Source organism: Barbus barbus (genome assembly GCF_936440315.1).
Source record: "Barbus barbus genome assembly, chromosome: 29".
NCBI lineage: Eukaryota > Metazoa > Chordata > Actinopteri > Cypriniformes > Cyprinidae > Barbus > Barbus barbus.
The window spans coordinates 3,791,054-3,817,279 of NC_136757.1; the positions used below are offsets into that span (position 1 = coordinate 3,791,054).

Sequence of the window (26,226 nt, forward strand, 5' to 3'; positions counted from 1 at the left end):
GGGCCCCTCAGGGCCCTCAGCACAGTGGGTAAATCCCATGTAGGGACAGTAAGGGGCCGAGACGGATTCAGCCTCTTGGCACCCCTTAGAAAACGGACGATAGCATTGTCCCTGCCCACTGATTGGCCCGCAATAGGGGCGTGGAAGGCCACTATTGCCGATACGAACACCCCGAGTGTGGAGGGAGAGCGTCCTTTATCCGGCAGTTCCTGCAGGAAGGACAGAATCACCGCCAACTCAGATGTAGGGGGGGTCCTCACCGCGGTTTAGACACCATTTGGAGAAAACCGCCCATTTAAGGGCATAGAGGCGTCTCGTAGACGGGGCTCTAGCCTCAGAAATGGTATTTAGCACTCGCTCTGGGAGGCTGGTAGGCTCCCGTTGAGCGGCCAGAGGTGAAGCGCCCACAGTTTGGGAAGAGGGTGCCACAAACCATTCACCTGAGAGAGGAGATCTCGTCTCAGGGGCACGGACCAGGGGGCTGCGGTTAGCAGCTGGGTCAGCTCTGACATCCAAGGCTGGTTCTCCCACAGGGGGGCCACCAACAAGACCTTGTGTCGTTGTTCCCTGATTCGCCTGATGACCTGAGGAATCAGAGCGATCGGAGGGTATGCATAAAGGAGGAGGTTGGGCCAGTCGTGGGCCAACGCGTCCTTGACCTTCGAATAATAGGCTGGGCAGTGAGAGTTGTCTTTGGAGGCGAAAAGGTCTACTTCGGCCTTGCCAAAGATTCTCCAGATCATTCGAACCATCTGCGGATGGAGCATCCACTCTTCTGAGGGGACGTTGCTCCGTGATAGCATATCCGCTCCTCGGTTCAATCTGCCCGGCAAATTTGCTGCTCTCAGCGAGCGCAAGTTGAGCTGAGCCCACTCCAGAAGTCGCTCTACCATAAGGAAGAGGCGCTTCGAGGAGAGACCTCCCTGGTGATTTACGTAGGACACCACTGACATGTTGTCTGAGCGGATCAGCAAATGTCGTCCCTTTAGCTCTGGCAGGAAAAACTGGCAGGCTCGACACACTGCTAGCATTTCTAAGCAGTTGATGTGGAGGTTCTGCTCCGCCTTCGACCAAAGGTCGGTTTGCCTTCGCACAGCGCCCCCAACACATGTTGGAGGCGTCTGTTGTGACAACTTTCCTGCTGCAGGCCATCCCTATGGTCACACCCTTTCTGAACCATCGTGGGTTCTTCCAGGGGACCAGGGCTGTTACACAGGCCTGGCTCACCCTGATATGTAGGCGATCATGTCGCCATGCGTGGGGTGGAACCCGTGGTTTCAACCAGCGCTGAAGGGGCCGCATGCGAAGCAGGCCCAACTGTAGCACCGGCGATGCTGTGGCCATGAGGCCCAGCATCCTCTGAAACGCTTTGACGGGGCGAGCGGTGCCGCTCTGGAAGGAGGCTGCGAGCTTTTAAATGGCCAGAGCGCGTTCCGGCGCTAGCACAGCTCTCATCTGAGCTGAGTCCAAAACTGTTCCCAGAAACGACACCCGTCGGCTGGGAAACAGCGCGCTCTTGGCAAAATTGACCCTGAGCCCCAGGCATTCTAGGTGGCTGAGGAGGAGGGCTCTGTGTGAGAGTAGTTGTACCTCTGACTGGGCCAGAATGAGCCAGTCGTCGAGGTAATTGAGAATGCGGATTCCCATCTGCCTGAGAGGGGAAAGAGCCGCGTCCATGCACTTCGTAAAAGTGCGTGGGGCCAGGGACAGTCCAAAGGAAAGGACCGTGTACTGATAAGCCACTCCCTCAAAGGCGAATCTCAAGAATCGTCTGTGATGGGGGGGCTATCTGGACGTGAAAGTATGCGTCTTTCAGGTCCAGGGAACAGAACCAGTCCTCTGAGCGAACTTGCGAGAGGATCTGCTTCAGTGTGATCATCCTGAACGACCTCCTCACGAGGGCGCGATTCAGGCGTCTGAGATCGAGGATGGGCCGGAGGCCGCCATCCTTCTTGGGAACGAGGAAGTAATGGCTGTAAAAGCCTGATTCGCTCTGAGCTGGAGGAACCATTTCTATGGCTCCTTTTTTCAACAGCATCATCATTTCTGAACGTAGAACGTGAGCGTTCTAGCCGTCTACAGAAGAGGAGACCACGCCGCTGAAGCGCGGGGGTCTGCGAGCGAATTGGAGTGAGTAGCCTCGTTCTATTATCCGTATAACCCATTCTGACACTCCGGGGATGGCCCTCCAGGCCTTGGCCCGCGTGGCAAGGGGCTGGATAAACTCGAGTGGCAGGCCGCCAAGTGGGGACCTGAAGCTCGTGATAAGAGGGAGAGGAATGTGCTCCCTTTTGAAAATGTTTGTGTTTTATTTCCTTGCTATAACAGCGATCAGTTGTGTGGGCGCTTTTTGAAAGGGCCCAGTGTTCACAACAGTATTTACCACAAACTCATTGCCATCGGCACCCGGAGCTAAACGGGGTGTTTGGAGGCATGACAGAGGCCATTTGGGCCGTGGGCACAGCCCAGAAGCGTCAGGAGTCTGAAGCTGTCAGTTATAATCATAGTGACAACTTGCTTTCGATCTGCCTAAAAGGATCAACCACTCTTAGAAGAGGGGTATTAATTACCATTGTGTAAACACACCAGCAGATCAAAAGTGCAGCGCGCATCCTCTCAGATCCGCTCGTAGCGGACGAGGGGAGGGGCCATCTTCACTGAAGAAGGCGAGCCGAGATCAAAGAGTGAAACGCGGGGCTGCCCTGGCGTAAATTCACTCAAGCTTGATCGCGCGAACCCTGGAGCTTGCAGTTTCTTCCCCGAGATAACTGGGAGAGTAGAAACACTAGAGCAGGGGAGGCGTGGCCACCTTCATTGAAGAAAGGGACCGTGAGCGCGGCAGGGACAGACTGAAGCTTTCATAATGAAAGTAGCGCTGGCAGATCAAAGAGCTGCAAGAGGCGCTAATACTTAGTGTAAACACACTGGCAGATCAAAGACTGTATGCAGAGTGAAAAACGCGGGGCTATGCCGGCGCGAAAAATCACTCAAGCCTTTTTTTTTTATCCGTCTCCTTCTCCGAGGTGACTGGGAGAAGAGAAACGCGAGAGTCGGGGCCGCCCAGTGCAGCATGTTACAATGTGCACAGAAGGATTGAGCCACTCAATGTAATGAGGCGCGCTAATCCACACGCGCTGGCAGATCAAAGTGCTGTATGCAGAGTGAAACACACGGGGCTATGCCGGCGCGAAAAATCACTCAAGCCTGAACGCCCAGCCATGCGATTTTACCGTCTTTTTCTCCGAGGTGACTGGGAGAAAATAAACGTGAGTGGGTGGCCGCCCAGTGCAGCATGTTACAATGTGCACAGAAGGATTGAGCCACTCAATGTAATGAGGCGCGCTAATCCACACGCGCTGCCAGATCAAAGCGCTGTATGCAGAGTGAAACACACGGGGCTAAGCCGGCGCGAAAAATCACTCAAACCTGATTGCTCAGCCTCACTCGCTGTTCCTGTCTCCGAGGTGACTGGGAGAAGAGAAGGGGGGAGGCGGGGCCTGCTACATAGAGGACCGCGAGCAAATCAGAGCAAAGCCCGGCTTTCGGTGAAAGCAGGCTGCCTGTGTGAGCGCAGTCTCAGTGACGCACACACATAGCTTTCCACTCCGGTCCGCCAAAGAGAATAGAGCCGCCCAATGAAGGAGGAGCTCTGATTCTCACGTGTGAACACCGGCGGATCCGAGCGCTGCAGGAAGCTCCGTGGCTCTGATGTTTCATTCTCCGAGCTTTGCTGAGAGAGGGGAAACGGGAGAGCGGAGCTGCCTCCACAGAGACGGACAGCGAGCGGGAAGAGCGAGACTCATACTCGAACGAGCTGTCTCAGTAAGCGCGCAATCAGTGCGTGGGCGAGACCCAGACAGGCGACACGCGCTCACTGCTCTTTTGCATCGTGCAGGATCCCCTGCACGAGCCACACTCGCTGTTGCGGCATTTGCAACAACGCCGATAAATATGCATTTTTATAGCACTCACCGGATGGCGGCAGCGAACAGACCGGGGCTTCTGCGGGGCTGGAGCGCGGTGAAAGCGGCGTCTCAGCTGGCAGGAGGTCTCTGGCTCAGCTGCGAGGCGTGTCAACGGCGAGGCGGCTTCTTGGGATCAGCGAAGGCGAGATGTCGTCGCTGAAGGAGAAGAAATCTGAGGATCCTATGGCCAGACGGCCGATTATATAGCCAGATAACCCCGCCCATTCTGGCGGGATCTGGCGGGCTCCGTCGCCATAGGCTCATGCAGCTCCGCTGCCGACACATTGGTTCGTTTTTAACACACTGCACGAACCAATGATCGTGCAGTTTCACTGCGTGATTGAATAAGGCTTCAGTAAAGGAGAAAAAAGGCTTTTTCCCATAGCGTCTTTAGCAAGACGCAGTACGAGTGGAGTATCGATAGGGAACAGTGTTTGCAGCAATATAATAGAAGAACCATTTGGGGTTCCCTAAACCTTTCAATAAACAGATTTTAAAAGAACTATTTTTTCTCTGTTGTGTGAGGAACATTTTAATAATCTGAAGAACCCTTACTGCACAACAGTGGAAAGATTCTATGGATGTTAATGTTTCTTCATGGAATCATAGATGCCAATAAGGAACCTTTACTTAGGGTAAACGTATCTATTAAGCTCACGTACCCATACGTACACTTTCATTTTTGAGCTCAGATTATAAAAATAAAAAATTATTTATTATCCTACTTGATGTCTTAACCAATTGATGTGTTTGTTACTATATACCTCCTATAATTTCAAGTCAATCAGATCATTGCACACTGAGATATGAGTCTCCATGTGTTCACACTGTCTGGTGGCCATTTAGAAAGCGTTCTAAAAACTTTCACTAAAAGAGGAGCCCTTTAAATGTGCATTTTTTTAGATGTTTAAGCCTTTATTTTGGGTAAGTTTCGCTACTTATTGTAAAACTATTCATGTTTAGACTTTTGCATATTATAGCCTGGAACTTGGATGTGGGAAATACTTACATTAGATCCAAAAGATAGTTTTAGCAACACCGCGCAGATGCTCCAGAACACAGTTAGCGGACTAGCTGTATAAGATTGTGTGCTACGCTAATATATTACTTCACAGGCTTTACTGGCTTGTACTTTTACATCCATAATATTATAAATGGACAGTTTATTGCTGGTCTGTGGTTTTACAGTGCTGTAATTTTTAAAGGTTTCATATTATTTTAAGGTGAGCTTAAAGGGTGCACTACTATGAAAATACACAGCTTCAGTGTGACATCAATAAGAAAAAGTATCATTTCATAGATATTGTTAATAATAGTTGTTCATATTAAAATATGCATGCACTTAATACTGTCAGGATTGTGGACTGTTTTGTGTGCGTTTTGTTCCCCCATGTGACCCAGTTTCCCCAGGTTAATTGTTAATTTGCTCCCTGGTGTGTTTCGTCTTCCTCCCCAATTATCCTGTGTTTAAAAGCCCCAGTCCTTTGAGTTAGTGTTTGTCGGTCGTTGAATTGTCTTCCCTGTCGGTGTTGTGATCTCCTGGACATTAAAGACTCTCGTGTTGAGAATTCCTCGTCTCCTGGCTTCCGTGTTCCGTGTTTCCTGTGAATTGTGACAAATACATTACCTAGATTATTTATTTAGCAAAATCTAGTCATTTTAATAAATATTACATGAAATGTATGAAATTGTTGCTGCTCCAATTAAGTTCAGTGTGCTCTTTAATCTCTTCCACATTAATGTAAATACTTCATAAACAGACTTTAAATATTAACTGATGGTTGTCACTTTAAGTTAATCTTTATAAAATGTCTAATAACTTATTTTAACAGCTTTAAGATGACAAAATCGAGACATAACTATAGTTTATGCCCAAAGATGAAAGAGGCATGTCATTACACTACACAACTCTTAAAATGTGAACGGATTTTTAAAACACCAGGCATCATACACTTAACGACTTTGTAAATAGTCACAAAGGAAAACTGGCCATCATACACTAAACGACTGAGGATCACACACGAGCAGATTTTAATTTCCTTCCGATCACAACAAACTCACACAGAAATGTGAGCATTGTTTCTGTGTTCATCCCCATGAATGAAATGTTTTATTGGTGTGCTTTATTTAATTTTTGAATATGTGTTATTTAGCTGAACGTGGACTAGTCTTGATGTTGCAGTGTGCTTAAATGACACTTCACTATGAATATATAACTGATCAAATTGAATGCCCCGTTGCTTGATTTTAGTGGGGGGGGGGGTTATTGACTTTGTACCTTCAAAAAATTTTTTTTCAATTACTCTTTAAAAAAGTTTTTTTAAAATAAACAAGAATTTTTAATAAAACATGATGTGAGCTTAATGTACACAAATGTACCCATTAAGCACAGCCAGACTTTTTGCATTTAATTATGCATATCTTAATCAAAATTATTTTATCATTTAAAATAAAATTAAATATTTTTATGTGAGAGATTAATATTTTATTTTAACATAACTTTGTGTACCGAAACCAATATCTTGTGCACTAAAAATGTCTCAATGTAGATTTTGGTGAGCTTAATAGGTACGTTTACCCTATAGGAGTGGGCTCATAAAACAAAGCAAAACTCTCAGGAAAAATGTGAAAGAATTTTACCTTCAGAGGTACAACAGCTTGTCAACAGGGCAGAGCCCTTAAAGGGATGTATTTATATATTTACACCTTTATTTTCCCTTACGAGGGCTGTAGTAATCCCTTACTCTTACTTGGTACTTATATTATTCTCACGGTAACACTTTAGAAAGTTCTCACTATTAACTAGTTACTTATTAGCATGCATATTATTAATATATTGGATGCTTATTATTGCTTATAAAGCACATATTCTGCATGACTATATTCTGCACCCAAATACTTCCAAATAACTAAACTTAACAATTACCTTACTAACTATTAATAAGCAGCAAATTAGTCATTTATTGAGCCAAAAGTCATAAGTCATTAATATAAATGGTGAGAATTGGACCTTAATATAGTGTGACTATTCTCACTATTAACTAACTATTAAATATGAATTTTGTCTCAATAAACACCCAATTTGCTGCTCATTAATAGTTAGTAAAGGAGTTGTTGAGTTTTGGTTTGGTAGGGCCTGATTTGAACAATTTCTTTTGCGAACCGGGTGCTAAAAAAGCACACACCGTGAGTGAAAATAAACAATGCTATCAATTGATTCTTAGTAAATCCCCTCTGAAAGTTTAATCAGGAAGAGAGATTGCTTATTCTCATTCAACACTGTGTACTCTCGTCTCAATGGAGACTGTCAGTATCACACAAGTGATAAACTAATGAGGTAAACAAATACTCTTGAATAGATGTCTGCTGTGTGAGAGTTTTCTGCATTGTTATGACAGGCTTGCTTTTGGAGGGTAGAGATAGCATTCTGATATCAGAGGGGTCAGGGCACGTGTATTGTAACTGGGTATTATCTTCTCTTCTTGTCACAGGGAAGGTCTCTTGGTCAAGGGTCATGAATCTTGACATAGTCGTTAAAATGATACATTACTTAGGTCATCGCATACTGTTGTGGGATGATTTATAGACAGTCTTCTGTCACAATGGTTGGTCTGCAGAGAATGACACTGTTGAAATAATGACGACAAACCTTGGAGAGGTTTGTATTAGTCTAAATCAACAAAACAAATTAAAGGAGGTGTATAGATAGTATCGATTCCTAGCTATTTTTCAATCAAAATACGCCATTTTTATAGCATGCTTATAGCCAAGCTCTTCTGTTTTGAGAAGCAAGGCATTGCTGCCTGGATTGATGACTGAAACAGTATTGCAATCTTGCGTTGTTGGAACTACAGCTCTCGATCTGTGGTCACTTCATGAAGTATGACACTTGTGACGAATTAAACTTCAAAAAAGCAAAAGGACAGGAAACAAAAAAAAGCAAAGTAGTCATCTGGTGCCATCTTTGTTAGAGCAGCATCTCGAAGATGTCAAACCAATTAATTAGTAGAAGTAACTACTCCACCACCTGCATGTGACATCATTAACGACAGATCTATATTTTTGAATCAATGGGGTTTAAATAACAGAGTCATGACTAGCTGGTTAGTTTCTATAATGATGCATACTATGGTAGACTTGTGCTGCTCTTGTATGGAAAACACACCCCAGACTGAATAAGGTATTTCATACCATTTTAAAATCATAGTTTAGCGATTTAGCGATTTTAGTAGTAATTAAGCACATATTAATGTCTTATTCTACATGACCTTATTCTACATCCCTAATCCTACCCAATACCTAAACTTAACAAAAAAAGCATAATAAGATTGCACGTGAGAAATGTTGTCTTCTTCTGCTATCTCACTGTGTTTTGACCGTGGCGGGACACACAGAGCATTATCAACTCCGGTCAGACTGACTGCTCAATGGAGCGTGCTGTTGGCCTCATTAGGGTATCAGTGTCTTTTGTGAAAGGAGAATATGTGCCAGGACAGATGTAGATAAAGGGAATGAACCGGCGATTTATGAGAAGAGATCAAATTGGGGTGTTGCTCATGCGTATCCTGTTCTTACAGGCCATGCAGGACACACCGTGGTTCTGTTGTGATAAAGCTAATGGTTCACATGAATGCATTGGTCATAAAACTCAGACATGTAGACATAAGGTGCACAAAGGGGGTGGGAGGTTGTTACACAACCAGCTAATGCAGATTAGAGGTACTAACTCGCTTCAATGACCTCATGTGTCAGAGATGGGAGGATGGACTCTTATTTGCACAAAGTGTAAGAATCAAAGGTGACAGATTTGTTGATGTATTTTTATAAAATATGATTTAGATGAGAAACAGACCAAAATTAATTCCTTAAAATCTTTTTTTTATTTTCTTTTTTAATTCACTAAGAATTTTGACTCTCTTTCAGTGCAAATCATATTGAAACATAAGGACCTAAAAAAGGACCTAAGAGTCTCTTTATAAAAGGTTCAGTGCAGATGTTGTCCTTACATGATACTAAATGATTTGTAAAAATTAATTTATAGTGTTCATTCTTTGTATTTATTCTGAAATTTTGCATTTTGCTTGATAAAGCAGAATGTTAGATAAATTATTTATACTATTAATAATTTAAATAAGTCAAAAAGAAAGAGAAAGTACTACTTATATTTCAATCAATCAATCAATCAATCAATCAATATTAATAATCTAATTTTAATGTTTGTAATTAGTTATTTTGAAATTTAGCAATTTTTAGAATGAGGTGTTAATTTAAAAGTAAAGTGTTAATTTACTAATGTATATACAGTATGTACAGTACAGTAAAAATGAAAGAGCTATTTTTACCTGATCTTACCTTCAATTTACTTCTTCTTTTTTTTTTTTGCTGTAACCTGATATATTTAGGTTGGTCGAGTAATGTTAAATAACATTTCTTAGTTTAGATGTTACCTTTTTTAGGCTACCATTTTTTTCAGTGTATATCAGCTATAAATACAGAGCGGTTTATGAGTAAAAAAGGGTCATTTTCATCATTTTTCCCAGTCTAACAGGGTTGTTGTAAAGGTATTGTGTATGTGAATATGTTATGTGAATCTCTCTTCAGAACTTTCTCTAAGCCCTCCTCTGAGAGAAGTAGCATCATCCAATTCTTTTTTTTTTTATTCTTTTCAAAGAATCTGTTCATCCACTTCACAGAATTTGAATTATTCTTTCAGACTGGTGCTATTCTCAAATTCAGCTTACTGTCTCAATAATCGGACAGGAGCACATGGAAAAGTGCTACTGATACATTATTCCAAATTCTCCTTTTGTCCAACTTCAGTCTGTTTCCATTATTTTGCATTATCATTTACAGTTGGTTGACTTGTTCTTGTTTATTAAGGTCTTCCTCATGTAAGAAAATTACTGTAACCATAAAAAAAACGATCGACTGTCTTGTGAATAAGAGGTCAATTGGGACTTTGTTGGTTGAAGTGCTTTGCTCTGCCGCACATCTTCTGACAGCTGCTTCTGTTACCTTTTCAATCGAGTCTAAATTATTCATACAGGAAGGACAGCTGTGCCGCAAATAAGGCTGTATCAGCTCAGGGACCTTTGTGAACATACAATAGTGTCGTGATGTCATTACAAACATTGTTTCCGTAGAGTTGAGAAAGTCCCAGGCTCCATGAGTCTAGACTGTAAATTATGAAAATAACATGATGATACACCATCAACACTCTACATTGTGTGTGGTGCTCTGCCCCCCAGCACACGGGTGTCTGTGCCTGTTAGGGTTACAGTCATGAAAGATTCACACGTCTGATCACTTCCTAATGACTGAGCCCCTGATTAATTCCTCTTCCTGTTTTAAAAATTCAGCATTGCTTTATTTTTCTTTGGAAGCCTCTCCACAGTCATGTGTTTGTTATTTTGATATGTTTGTTAGATTAACAACACATCATCTGAGTCATCCAGTAATGTCAATATCTACTGTGAAACATATCCATTGTATGCAGAATTTATTTGCAATACTATTAAATTGAACGCCTTGTTTTGTCTGATTGTTGAATTAGATAATTCAGACTGTTTACCTGGTTACTGGCAGGTTTTAACTCTGCTCGTTAGTCCTCTGCTTGACTCTGTGTGTGTGTGTGTGTGTTATAATCACAAAGACTGCATTGTGAGTGCACAACTTCAACAAAACTGCAATGGGAACTTGTGAACTTGCAGTATAGTTATCTTTGTTGACTATAACAGTAGTATTGTCAAAATATCAATGTGATATAAATTTTCCATGCCATGATAAAGCTTGGAATAGAATAGTAGTGTACTCCTTATTGTGATGAACAGACAAAATATTGAGCAAATTAAAGTATGCATTGATAAACATTTTAAACAGAAGGTAAATTCATCCGCTTATCTTGGAAATGTTATTTAGCAATTTTAACCCAATTTTGTGTAAAGATGCTTAACATAGTAATATTTATATGTTACATTGGAAATGTTAGGCTAGAGTGATAAATAAAGTTGGTTACACTTTATTATACATTTAAGATCCTAGATGGCGCCGCTGATGGCAGCTATTGTGCGTTGCTCTTCAGTGTTCGTATTGTTTTTGTTTGTATTCCTGTTGAATACACCACAAAATCCTCTACCGGTTTTTGATTTTTTGGACGTTTTGCTGGACATTGTAGTTGGCGGAGCAACTACTAGCTCTGGTCAAACGCTACAGGAGGCGCAGGCGGGGAAAGAGAGCCGGAGCGCTCGTGAAACTTCGTCAGCGCGGATTTCGAACGGCGTTGCCTAGCATCCATTTGGCGAATCTCCGCTCTCTACCCAACAAAACGGACGAACTCCTCCTGCTCTCCCGGACAAACAAGGATTTTTCAAACTCTGCTGCCCTGTGTTTCACGGAAACCTGGTTGAATGGCGACATACCGGACAGCGCGATTCATCTGCCTAATTTCCAGCTGATCAGAGCAGATAGGGACACGGAATCAACGGGGAAATCGCGCGGTGGCGGGACGTGCTTTTACATCAATGAGAGGTGGTGTACAGATGTAACTGTGTTAAAGAAGATGTGCTGTTCAGATCTAGAAGCGCTCTTCATTAACTGCAAGCCGTTCTATTCGCCGCGGGAGTTCTGCTCGTTCATTCTCGTGAGTATTTACATTCCACCGCAAGCGCACGTGAGCTCAGCTTTACAGAAACTCGCTGATCTGATCACAGAGAGTGAGCAACAACACCCGGACTCTGTTTTAATCATTCTCGGGGACTTTAATAAAGCAAATCTCTCCCGCGAACTGCCAAAATACAGACAGCATATCACATGTCCCACCAGAGACAGTAATATATTGGATCACTGTTACACAACAATAAAGGACGCATATCACTCGGTTCCACGAGCAGCTTTAGGACTCTCTGATCACTGTTTGGTTCATCTTATTCCGTCCTACAGGCAGAAACTTAAGTCTGCAAAGCCTGTATTAAGATCTGTTAAAAGATGGACTAACGAAACAGAGCAGGATTTACAAGCCTGTTTCGACCTGACTGATTGGACTGTTTTTGAAGCTGCTACAAACAATCTGGACGAGCTCACAGAGACTGTAACATCTTATATCAGTTTCTGTGAGGATATGTGCATTCCTAACAGGACTCATCTAATCTACAACAATGACAAACCATGGTTCACTGCCAAACTCAGACAGCTCCGTCAGGCCAAAGAAGATGCTCACAGAAAGGGGGATAAAGTCTTGTACAAAAAGGCCAAATACACACTGGAAAAGGAGATCAGAGTGGCAAAGAGGAATTATTCTGACAAGCTCAGGAACAAATTCTCGTCCAGTGATCCTGCTTCAGTGTGGAGTGGAATGAAGGACATCACCAGCTACAAGACACCATCCCCCAGCACTCTGGAGAATCAACACCTGGCAGACGACTTAAACGAGTTCTTTTGTCGTTTTGAACGATCACCACACACCCGCCCAGAACACCTCTTCACACAACCTTTCACACCTCCAGCAACCCCTCTCTCCCCCACACCTAAAATTCAAATCAGTGAAGATGATGTGTGCCAGGTCTTCAGTAAAAACAAAAGAAGGAAAGCACCTGGTCCAGATGGTGTGTCACCAGCCTGCCTAAAAATCTGTGCTGATCAGCTGGCCCCCATCTTCACACAGATCTTCAATAGATCACTGGAGCTGTGTGAAGTCCCCTCATGCTTCAAACGCTTCACCATCATCCCCGTCCCAAAGAAACCCAGAATTACTGGGCTTTATGACTACAGACCTGTGGCCCTAACGTCTGTAGCCATGAAATCATTTGAAAGACTGGTTTTGGCTTATCTGAAGGACATCACTGGACCCTTACTGGACCCCCTGCAGTTTGCCTACAGAGCAAACAGGTCTGTGGACGATGCAGTCAACATGGGACTGCACTTCATCCTGCAGCATCTGGACAGACCAGGGACTTATGTGAGGATCCTGTTTGTGGACTTCAGCTCCGCTTTTACATTTACATTTAGCTGACGCTTTTATCCAAAGCTTTTAACACCATTATCATGGAAACCCTTCAAAATAAACTAACTCAGCTCTCCGTCCCCACCTCCGTCTGCCAGTGGATCACGAGCTTCCTGACAGACAGACAGCAGTTAGTAAAGCTTGGTAAATTCACATCCAGCACTCGAACCATCAGCACTGGAGCTCCTCAGGGCTGCGTTCTCTCCCCACTGCTCTTCTCCCTCTACACCAACGACTGCACATCTAAAGACCCCTCTGTCAAGCTCCTGAAGTTTGCAGACGACACCACACTGATCGGCCTCATCCAGGACGGTGACGAGTCTGCTTACAGACAGGAGGTTAAGGAGCTGGCTGTCTGGTGCAGTCTCAACGACCTGGAGCTTAACACGCTCAAAGCTGTGGAGATGATCGTGGACTTCAGGAGAAACCCCCCTGCTCTCCCCCCACTCACCATCATGAACAGCACTGTGACTGCAGTGGAGTCATTCAGATTCCTGGGCACCACCATCTCTCAGGACCTGAAGTGGGACATTCACATTGACTCCATTGTCAGGAAGGCCCAGCAGAGGTTGTACTTTCTACGCCAGCTGAGGAAATTCAACCTGCCACAGGACTTACTGAAACAGTTCTACTCCGCCATCATCGAATCCATCCTCTGCACATCAATAACTGTCTGGTTCAGTTCAGCTACCAAATCTGACCTCAGAAGACTACGGAGGGTGGTCCGGACTGCTGAGCGAATCATTGGTACAACCCTCCCCACTCTCCAAGAACTGTACTTATCCAGAGTGAGCAAAAGGGCTGGCAAAATCACTCTGGACCCCTCACATCCAGCACACAACCTCTTTGAACTGTTACTGTCTGGTCGACGCTACAGAGCTCTGTGCACCAGAACGACCAGAGACAGGAACAGTTTCTTCCCTCAGTCAATACATCTCATGAACACTCAACAATAAACGTGGAACACACAACTAATGCATTATCCATTCACCACACTCACTTATCTTATTTTATTTTTATTTTTATAATTTCTAATTTGCACATACTTGACCTGTACACATAGTTGTCTATATTATGTATATATACATATTAGGGGTGCAACGGTTCAGATTAGTCACGGTTCGGTACGTATCACGGTTTTAGGGTCATGGTTTCGGTACGGCTCGGTGTGTGTTTAGGGAAAAAAAAGCTACTGACAAATTCGAAGAAAAAAAAAATATTTATTGGGTTACACATACTTAAACCCTTGATCACAGCAGGCTTCTTTACAAAAATAAAATTCCAAGCAGTTTTTAATCCCTGCTAAAACCAACATTTTAACTCAAAAGAAGCCTACTTTAGAGTACCAACATAAAGTGCATTTCAAATCAAACATAATATAGCTCAGACCAAGAACACTGGGTCAATTTTTTCATATCTATTCCACTATCTTCAAGTTTTTTTGCAAGAAAATCAGTTTGTTAACATTTTCAGAAGGCAACGTCTGCTGTTTCGGTCTCACCTGTGCTTGAGCGCTTTCAGCACCGTGGTGATGACGGCGCAAATGGCTCGTCATATTAGATGTATTGCCGTGAGCATAAGGCACTCGCGCGTGGCAAATTTTACATAACGTGACTGTTTTGTCCACGTTTTTTTTACCATCGCTGCTGTAATCTATTGGAAACCCGAAATGTTCCCAGACAGCAGACTTGAATGAAGCGGGTGGCGGCTCTATTAACGGCTTATCTCCTCCACTCGCCATGCTGAACAGTAACGTTACACAAGCCAAGCGCAACACACAAAAACACCAACACGTGAGGAACTGTGTCGTTATAGCAACATATTTACATACTACGAGTTGATTGGATGGCAGTCTCACATGAAACGCACGTGGGGCGTATTCAGAACCATACATTAGCTGAACTCTGTTTTATGGATTGTTTTTTTCACCGAACTGTATTGTAAGTGCGTGGTCAGAGCAACCGCGGTTCACGTGCGTATCGAACCGTGGGAGGAGAACGGGACGGTTCGATTTTTTACCGAGAACCATTGCACCCCTAATACATATATATTTTTTTTTTGCTGCTTTGTACATTGGTTATTGGCTATTTCTTGTTATTTTGTTTTTATTACCTGTGTCCTGTCCTGTTACTGTCTTTCTGTTCCACTGTGGAGCTTCTGACACTACAACAAATTCCTTATGTGTAAACATACTTGGCCAATAAAGCTCATTCTGATTCTTCTTCTTCTTCTAAGTACGGAGTTATATTAATTAACTACATGTACTTACTATTTGGGTAGGTTTATGATTTTTTAGAAGCAGGGGCCACAATGGGGCCACCATTTACAGAGAGGCGCCAAGTTTACCGTTCAAGTCTTTGGAAACTTTAACAATAATGGCTTAAATATTTCCATATGTATGTATGTGTGTGTGTGTGTGTGTGTGTGTGTATTGTAACGGGGTGGAAGAATCACGCAACAAGGAGAGCTCAGATTAAATTCCCCGGAGGGTGGGTTTATTAGGAAAAGAGTCTTTAACTGCCGTGATATGTGCTCCGGTGCAAAAGTGCTTTTTGAGTGGGTGATTCCAGGTGCGGTGGGTCCGTGCGTTGCTCGGGGTGGCTGCTCGGTCACACACTGCTCTCTGGAAGAAATTAAGGGTAAGCATTAGTTTACAGCTTCCTGGAGAAAGGTCTCCCCTTTGTCGGTGCTCACGCGGCTTATCTAGCCATGGGCTGATGTGAGCCATGTGACCGTGTGACATGTAGCCGTGTGACCGATCAGCAGGTTCAGGTGCTCTGTGTAGGTTTCCAGGGCAACGCTGATGAGAACTCGGGACGCTCGTCACACTCCCTCCCCCTAAGCGTTGTCCTGGACCTGGTGACACAATACGGGGATAACAACGGAGATATCGGGGGTGGGTGGGGAGGGACCCCTGACAGACCTGAGAAAACTGACCAGATCCGAGAAAGGCCGTCGGCATTGGCGTGGGCAGCTCCGGCTCGATGACGGACAAGGGAATGGAAGTCCTGGAGCGCGAGGAACCACCGTGTCACCCTAGATCTTTGGCCCATGCCATCCATTGGAGGGGCGCGTGGTCCATCAGCAGGGTGAACCTATGGCCCAGGAGGTAATAGCGAAGCTCCAGGACTGCCCAGTTGATGGCCAGAGCTTCCTTCTCCACGGCAGCGTAGTTTTTCTCGGCCGGGGTCAGCTTTCTGCTAATGTACAGTATGGGGTGCTCTTCTCCATCCTGGATCTGAGACAGGAACGGCCCCCAGTCCTGTGTCTGATGTGTCTGTTTGCAGCAGGAAGGGGCAGCTGAATCCGGGGCGCGTAGGACCGGTTCAGCGGTGAGTGCTTGCTTCACCTTCTGGAACGCCTCCTCCTCCTCGGGGTTCCAGAGTACTTGTTCCGGTTGCCCTTCCTGGTCAGGTCTGTCAGAGGGTCGGCTAAAGAGGAAAAGTTAGGGATGAAGCAGCGATAATACCCCGCCAACCCTAAGAAGGCTCGTACCTGGGACTTTGTGCTGGGTTTCGGGGCGGAGCGCACTGCCTCTACCTTTTTTTCCTGGGGCTTGATGAGGCCGCGACCGACTTGGAAGCCCAGGTACTTCGCTTCAGAGAGAGCCAGGTGACATTTGCAGGGGTTGGCGATGAGTCCAGCCCTCCGGAGTTCCATCAGCACCCTCCGCAGACGGTCCAGGTGATCTTCCCAATGCTCGGAGTGGATCACCACATCATCCAGTTAGGCTGCCGTGTAGGCCTGATGTGGCCGTAGTAAGATGTCCATTAACCGCTGAAATGTGGCGCGAGCCCCGTGTAGACCGAAGGGAAGGGTCCGGTACTGCCAGTGGCCACTAGGGGTTGAAAAAGCGGTTTTAGGTTTTGCACTTTCCGAGAGGGGTACTTGCCAGTAGCCTTTGGTGAGGTCCAAAGTGGAAATGAACCGGGCCCTTCCCAGGCGGTCGAGCAACTCATCCACCCGAGGCATTAGGTAACCGTCGAACTCTGAAATCTCTTTGAGACGTCGGAAATCGTTACAGAAGCGGAGGGTGCGATCTGGTTTTGGGACCAGGACGATTGGGCTGGACCAAGGGCTTTGAGAAGGTTCAATCACCCCTAACTTTAACATTTTCTGGATTTCCTCCTCAATAACCTGCCGACGAGCCTCAGGGACGCGATAGGGCCGTTGCCTAACGACGACTCCAGGTGGCGTTCAGATGATGTGATGGAGGATTTTTGTCTGCCCAGGAAGTGAGGAGAACACATCGGAGAACTGACCGATCAGGTGCTGCAACTCGGTTTTCTGGGCAGCCGACAGGTGGGGTTTGAGGTCCACAACTGGGGGTTCCGAGATTGTGAGAGCGGCGAGTTGATCGCCGGTCCCTACCCATTTTTTCAACAGGTTCACGTGGTATAAGTGTTCTGTTCTTCGCCTACCTGGCTGGCGCAGGCGGTACGTGACCAGGCCGATTCTCTCTAGCACCGTATATAGACCCTGCCAGGTGGCCAAGAACTTACACGCTGCGTTGGGGACCAGGAGCATCACTCGGTCCCCCGGCTGGAATTCCCGTGACTGGGCTGTCCGGTTGTAGTGTCGTTGCTGAGCATGCTGCGCCTTGGTGAGGTGTTCCCGGACTAATGGCATAACCCGGTCAATCCTCTGTCTCATTTCTCTCACATGCTCAACCACGGAGCGATGTGGCGAGGGCTCTCATTCCCACGCCTCTCTCACCACATTGAGCAGCCCTCAGGTTTGACGGCCGAAGGGGAGTTCAAATGGGGTAAAGCCAGTGGATGCTTGAGGAACCTCCCATATACCAAACACATAGGGGAGCATAAGGTCCCAGTCCCGGCTGTCTTCAGCCACCCCGCGTCGCAACATTTGTTTTAGAGTTTTATTAAAACGTTCGACCAGCCCCTCGGTCTGGGGATGGTATACGGTGCTCCTTAACTGCTTTACCTTGAGCGACCGGCAGAGGTCAGCCATTAGCCGGGACATAAAGGGGGTTCCTTGATCGGTCAGTATCTCAGCTGGTATGCCGACCCGGCTGCAGAGCATGAACAGCTCGTGGGCGATGGCCTTGGCGGTGGCTTTCCGGAGGGGTATGGCTTCTGGATACCGGGTGGCATAGTCAACGATGACTAAGATGTGTTCGTGTCCCCGGGCAGACTTAGGCAACGGCCCCACTAGGTCCATCCTGATGCGCTCGAAGGGCACCTCTATGATGGGCAGCAGAATCAGCGGACTGGGGGGAGGAGTTCTTGGGGACGTTTTCTGACAGGTGGGGCAAGCCTGGCAGAACCGTTTTACTTCTGCGTCTAACACTGGCCAGTGGAAGCGATCACGGATGCGTTGGATGGTATTGTTTGCCCCGAGATGCCCCGCTAGCGGGTGGGAGTGGGCTAGCGCTAACACCGTTCCGTCTGGCCAGGTTTCCTGGAGAAAGGTTTCCCCTTCGTCTGTGCTCACGCGGCTATTCTAGCCGTGGGCTGATTAAGAGCAGCTGTGACCGATAGGCCTGTCGCGATAGTCGATAAATCGATTAATCGCACGATAAAAAAAAATTACAGCTGCAGTGTGGGAGCACTTCGGATTCAAACCGAATGACCGTGGTGAACCACTTAACCTGAGCGAGCCGGTATGTCGCATTTGTTTTAAAACAGTATCGACTAAAACCGGTAACACAACAAACATGCACATGCACCTAAAACACATTCATCCGTTGCAGTAAATAAAAAAATAAATAAAAATAAAATAAAAATAAAAATCATCATCCGTTGCAGTTTTCCCAGATGGGAAATAAAAAAGCTACAGTTTTTTGCATATGGCTTGAGGCTTTTTTGTTTGTTTGTTTACAAAGGTCCTAACAGGCAGTTTTGCCTGTTATGGAATGCATGTTGCGCCTATTGTTTAATATTTTTTGAAGTGCAATTTTGTTTACATCCATTTTATTTATTGTTTTTGGTATTTATTCAAGTGCATTTTTTGTTAACAGAGACTGAGAGTCCATTGCTTTTATTGTTTTTGGTTGTTTTGTTCATTGTTATTGTGGATATTTAAAATGTTTTCCATTTTCAGTGTTAAATAGTCTTTGGAAATAAACGTTTATTGAATTTTGAAAGGTGTATGTGCATTATTATGCCATTATCATTATTCTAGATGAAAATGGTCTCAGATCGACAATATTATCGTTTATCGCGATAATTTCTTGGACAATTTATCGTCCAGCAAAATTTGTTATCGTGACAGGCCTAGTGACCGATCAGCGTGAGATGAGCGGGTGCAGGTGCTCCGTGTATGTTTCCAGGGCAACGCTGATGAGAACTCGGGACGCTCGTCACAGTATATATATATATGTATTCATTAAGAATAACATACATAATAAAATATAATACAATATTTGAGGAAAAAAAGCGGCTTCCATGCCAATTTGGAGTTCGTTTTCACACTTTGAATATTCAAATAACAAGAATATTCATGAGCATATGATAAAATACAATATGCACAGCTTAATGTTGTTCTTGAACATTGTAAGAAACTGACACTACAAATCCTTTTGTAAAAAAAAAAAAACTAACAAAAAAAAACTACTTTTTTTTGTGACCGCTGCTGAAAATTCAGCGTTCTTTGCTCAGGAGGTTGAATCCATCTACTTATTCGGCAATTATTTACTGACACACTATACAAGGCTATATACATTATTATTTGGACCTGTAACATCTATTACATTCTAAATTAGGTCTCTTTCATCTTCATTTAAATTATAAATATACTTTTGTTCAGTATTAGATCATGTTAGTTCTTAATGATGCTACATCATTTTATTTTAATACTACAAATGAATACATAAACATTTACATAGGAAATTAAAATAAAATGCTTTGTTCTGTATTGTTCTATGTTGTTAACTATTGTTCCACCTTATTGCAGTGTAGAAATTAAACAGTATGAAAATTTTATATCACAATTATAGTGACCAAATTGATCACGGTTATCAGTATTGTTAAAATACTTGTCTAAAAAAATAACTGTAGTGTCAATTTAAAGAAGACACTTGGCAGCTTGTTGTCCTTAAGTCAGAAAAATAGCTACAAGGGCTTGAATTTACAGAAATATTATTTACATTAAATACCTTTGACAAAAAATATCAAATTAGCCTTGTTGCTGTCTAGAAACACAATGCAGGTAAAGCCACAAATCTGACCATGTTCTTTTTCAAATCTGAGGATAACTCTATAACTCTTAAGTTTCATGAAATATTTTTAAAGCATGCCATGTGATTTTGTTTAGAGTTGACTCTAAAATGCTAACTAATAGTTACTCACATTATCTAAGCATCCATGCAGTTTATTGTCTTGTGCTGTCCAAACTGCTTTGTCTCCATGTGTACATTCACACTTCTCCCCGATAGGAGACTTTTAGATGTTTTTAATCATGATGCTAATGTCTTTTATTTATTGCCCATTGTTTATTGAAAACTTTCTGCAAAACATTCTTATGGTCTCAAGTCGATTATCTTTCCTGAAGTATTCATAAAATATAATTGTTCCTATTTGCATAAGGGCTAGCATGTTTAGTCATCAACACGAGACTATTATTACTGTTTTTCCTAAAAACTAATTTTAAAATGCCACTGAGTGTTTGAAACAACTTATGCAATCTGATTAGGCTTCTTATTAATCAGGCAAAAAATACATTATTTTCATACTGTGATATATGAGTCTGCGCCCTCTGGCTTCGAGTGTGAATTACACCATACATTACAGCAATAATCAAATTCAGTTTTAATGATAATTAAAATGTAAAACAGTAAAACTAACCGTCGAAATTTCATCGTGAAACCGGTAATAGTTTCATTCCTCATTGCAGTGTTACTGAGAATCAAACGATGCTTCCACACAGACTACATTAGAATTTTATGCACATTCCACACTATTCCACTATTTTCATCCAAACAGTTTTAGCACACCGGGTCTATGTGACGTGAGGATCTTTATCTTACTTTCATTTGAAGCAAAATGCTACAGTTTTTCTGCATGTCAGTGATGATTCTGAAAGAAAACGCGCTTGGAACCTAATGTTGCTATAGTAACGAACGCAACTTCCACCCGAGAAACCACACGCTTTTATTTTAGCAAAAAGTTTGCTTTGTAAAGTAGGTTCAACAGCATTAAGTTAAATAGCGCAAATTGTATTATTCAATTGAACAGTGCACATTCGTGTAAATGCACGTCCTTGAATGAGTGGTGTTTTGTAACATCAGGTAATGTCAATGACGCGACCCATTTCAGGGGTGCCCAAAATTACAATTTTAAATCAGTTAGGGCTATACACATGTATTTACATATTTACAAGTAAAGCTTATTAAGATGCGGTACACAGGTTGAATTTCAAACGACTTAACGCTAACGTAAATCACCGATGAGTGAGAGGACAGGGGCCAATCAGATTTCAGCTGGGGCCTGTAATTGTGCATAATTCATTGTTATTATAATAGTAAGTACATGTAACGTGTAACAAGGACACCTTAAAATAAAGTGTTACCATAAAGTTTGCATACTATTCACAGTATACACTCTTAAACTCACCTTTTAGTGAACAGTTCTTAAAATAACCATTTTTTCTTAGTGTGAAGAACATTTTTTATAATCTAAATAACTTTTTTCACTGTAAAGAACATTTTGTGGAATGAAAAGGTTCCATGGATGGTAAAGGTTCTTTGTGGAACTATTGATGCCAATAAAGAACCTTTATTTTTAACAGTGTATACATACTATTATTGCTGAAATAGTAAGATTAGTATGGCAATATACCACTCTGAGCATACAGTAACCACATGAAACATACATACTGCATATTCTCTGCCTTACTTTTCAAAAGAAAGATTGTTCAGAGGGAGGAGGGGATACGAGAGCAAAATGTGTAAGGTTGGATCCAAGCCATAAAGAAAAAAACAATAGCTTTTCTTCTAGTAAGACTCCACATAGTTTGTCTCCTGTACAGAGCCAGAGAATACAGTGAGTGAAGCAGCACTGATCCTCTTAAGAGACTCATTGATGCCTCGTCAGTCTGTGTCCAAATAAAGCTGAGCTTTATAGTATTTATAGGAAGACTCCTGTTCTCTTCTAGAACTCCTGCTGTAACTTTGCGGAAGGATCTGGGACAGACATATTAATGCTGGATGCTTTCCCTGGGAACAACAAACACTGGACTGGTGTATCACTTTGTCTCAGAGAGTCAACAATGTCTATGGGACCTTGTAATAATGATTCATAATATTTTATTTAGGTTTCGGTTTGAATTGGTCAGGAAAACTAAAGAAAATCTCAGATCATAGAGGAGAATTTGGTGGTGGTGTTGGGGGGAGAGTATAGGGGTGTCAATCAGTATAGGAGTGTCATAGGTCTTTTTTTTTTCTTTTAATTTTGGAGTGAAATATGATCTGAGCATTTATAGGCATTCAGACTTTATAATAATGTCATCAATATTTAGAATCTCATATATGATCCTCCAGTAAACCCGTTTTGAACTGGAGTATGCATTGAAAATATTAATTTTTTTGATTAAGGTGCAAAAGTTAAGAGAATTGCTGTTAAATATTGTTTGAACTAGCAGATATACAAAAAGATAGACAAAAATTAGATTTGCATTTTAAGTGCACACGTGTCAGATTTGTTGTACACTTTAAACACAAACAATTTGACATGTTCTGAGTGGTGCTTGTCTTCTTCGTGGTCGCGTATAGTCAAAAGTCCTCTCTTAAGTCTCTTCTTGGCTGTATGGTTTGGGCCTCTCCCTCAGTGTACGTGTATGAGACTCATGTTTGCATATTTTATTATCTGCCATTGGAAAAACAAAAGTCCAAACATAGTTGGAAGATTAATGCCACAAATCTCCTCAACAAGCTGTCTTTCAAACTTTTATGCTGTGTACAAAAATAACACATAAAATCATAAAGCTTGTTACTCTTCTGAAAGATGATATATGTCAGTATTGGTCCATCCAAGACTCTTATTTTGATATAGTTTTGTTCTGTTGTTTCTGTCTTCATCTCCTGAATTCCTGTATTTAGTTCCTGTTACATTAGTTTCTGTGAGAATGTCAGCTGTTGCCTTGGTTATTGATCAGTCCCACCTGTGCCTTGTTTCACTCCTTGATGTCTTCAGTATTTATGCTGCGTTCACACCATGTCATAAATATTGTAATTCTGAGATGTCAACACGTGGCATTTTACTCATCCTCGGACTCTGAGTTAGCGCCTAAGTAGCGCCTAAATGAATTTGTCGGTGGTCAGGTGGTACAGCTGTCACTGGTCCAAGTCGTAACTCTCAGAACAGTCCCAGTTTACAAGTTCTGGAGCATGTGAAGGCTTTGGCGTTGATAGTGTTGCCAATAGCTATGTTTCCATCACCCTCTTTTTATGCAAATTTTGAAGTATCGCATCAGAAACGAGCGATGGAAACACCAAATTTCGAATGAAGAACCCTTAATTCGCAAAAAAGTTTTTACGTTCGCTTAAGGTGGTTTTTGACTTGTGCAAAAAAGGGTTAATGCGAATAATGGGAGATGGAAACGCATTTGTCGAGTAAATTCCTCCGCATCAAAACAGTCATGTGACTTTGTGTTATGGGATGGCAAAATCTGACTAACCAGCGGACCGATCTTGTTGCACAGCATTTGAAATGTTGTTTTGGTCATTTTGAAATGCCAGAGCTAAGTCTTTCATCAAAGTATTTCTGTATAATCGCCTCCCAGAACTGTTACACAACTGCCCAAAAAGCAGGCATACATCTCCGAAAGCAATGACCGCATTTATTGTGTTTCGTCTGCTCGCTCAAGTGTATTATTATAAATGAAAATTATTATATTCACTGCCTTCTCCTACTTTTTTTAGTGAAATAAGGTGCCAGTTTACCAGAAAGTGACGATTTTGTTCTCTTTGACTCGTTGGATGAAAACGTTGCTTATTCGTAAATGTTTTAGGCGATATTTCAATTTTGCGCATAAGTTAAATTTGCAATTTTGGATGGAAACCTGGCTATAGAAACACATAATTCAGCTCCGAGTAAAATGTCACGTGTTGTCATCTCGTAATTATGGTAATTATGACATGGTGTGAACGCAGCTTTATATTCCCTCGTTTGGTTTAGTTCTCTGTCTGGTGTTGTCTTTACCAGCTGTGAAGCTCTTAGGTTGATTCCTATTAAGTTGGATTGTCTTTGTTGTTTTTATTTTGGTTAAAGTAATTAAACTGCACCTTAATCTACATAATCTCATCTTTACCTGACCCGCCATGATGATATAACAAGGAAAAGATTAGAAAATGAGATTTACTCTGAAGGAGGCACCAGACTCACATTTAAAGACCAGGGCCCGTATTCACAAAACATTTGATCTTAGCACTAAGAGTTTTTAGCTAAGAGTTTTCTCTTAAAACCAATTCACAAAGCTGCTGAGACAAACTTTTTCTAAGGAATAGAGAGAAGTCTTAAGCTAAGAGTAAGGGGGCGGGGCTGACCTTGTTGCTATGGATGATGTCAGCATGATTACTAACTATGCACACAGTGATTGGCTGATAGTCTCTGTCAGAGATTTATTTATAGAAATATTGTAGAGCACCATTTTTTTGTTGCCATATTCAAATAAATGTTTAAAAATAAAAATGTTAATTGCCACATTCAAATAAATATTTTAAAATGCAGGCTAAGAGTCACTAATTAAACAAGTATATGTTCAGGTAATTGTCAGCCTCTTACATGTATGCTTCTTTTAAACAATTAGTGAATATGCATATAAACAGCCTTTTACTTAACAGAGTGGAATAATCATGGCTGATAGTAAGACATGCTAACGTAAAAGAAAACCAAACTGGACACAAGAAGAGCCTTTACTTCTTGCCTAACTGTGTAATGAAAGCAAGTATATAGGGCAGGGGTCGCAAGTAAGTTTGGCATCGGGCCAAAACAAAATTTCACCACTAGATGGCGGGCCAGAACATAGTGAAAGGATAATTTAAGATATTAATTGATGAAAAATGCAACCAGAATTGCCTGTGACTGACTGTTACAGTGTATTTTGTAACTGTGAGCTGTTACTCTGTGTAAAATCCTGCGACAGTCATTAACAAAAAGCCACATTTGTGTGGCGGTGTCCGATCAGAGTATGTGAGCGGAGTGGAGCGTCAACAATTTCCCCTCCGTGCTTCCAGCATTTAATACTCACTCCGCGCTCACTGATATCAGAAACACCGCTTTCAGTTTGAACTATCACAGTTCTATGGAAGCCCGTTTCCGCCACTGAATTAAAAAAAAAAGCATATTGCGACATTTTTTATTTAAATTTTTTTTACACAGAATTGTATGATATAAACTGGCAATTACAAGTTGTAAAGTCAGAATTGCAAGTTAAAGTCCAGTTTTGAGGGGGGGGGGGAAGACTGATTCACAGAATGTATAATTCTGAGTTTATATCTCAGAATTATGACTTTTTAACTCACGCAATTCTGAGAAAAAAAAGTCAACTGTCAGCTGAAAATATTCAGAAGGAACAAATAAATTCCTTGAGAAATATATCTTCCCGCTCATGTCCATTGCAGTCATCATAGCCTTCACATTCTTTTTGATTTAAGTGATCCTTTTCTATCTAGCTAGCTAAATATGTTTAACATGTGAATTATTGCTAAATATGCCGTTATATTACGGGTCGTTGGCATGAATTGTACTCGTGATGGAGTGGTGATGGAGCGCTCTTGGAGTGAGTGAAAACCACGACGCTCCGACTTTTAAGAAATCCGCTCCTCGGTCCATTCAAAAATCACATCGCTCCACTCGCACTCCACTCCGTTCACATACTCTGATTGCAAGTAACTGTTGCTGTCATGAAAGATGTATTTCAGAACCAGCCGCTATCAAAATAATCTGGCTGGCTGGCTGGACACTTTTGGCCCGCGGGCCACCTGTTGCCGACCACTGATATAGGGTAATCAAGGGAAAATTGTGACCGACAAGTTCTACAACAGTCATAATACCCCCACGATTAAGGCGATATACCTTTTTAAAAGCTCATTATCATCAAATGTTTCTAAAATGTTTACATTCCAAGGCAGATTGCTGGCAACTGCTATTTTAGGATAGTTTGGTCTCAGTGACTTAGGAGTCCTCTTCACTGCTCCTAACGTTTCACAGATTTAGGTAGTTTTAGTGCTATAATGCTTTGTGAAATACTCTTAGAGCAAACATGTAGGAGTCCTAAATTTCAGACTGACAAGCCCATTATTTT

General features: G+C 42.7%; 1 protein-coding gene across 2 annotated transcripts in view; it reads left to right on the top strand.

Annotated features, from left to right (window-relative positions):
* LOC306849435 (espin-like) overlaps positions 1–26,226 on the top strand; it is an 88,183-nt gene that overhangs the window by 8,927 nt on the left and 53,030 nt on the right. The gene's annotated exons all lie outside the window — the stretch shown is intronic.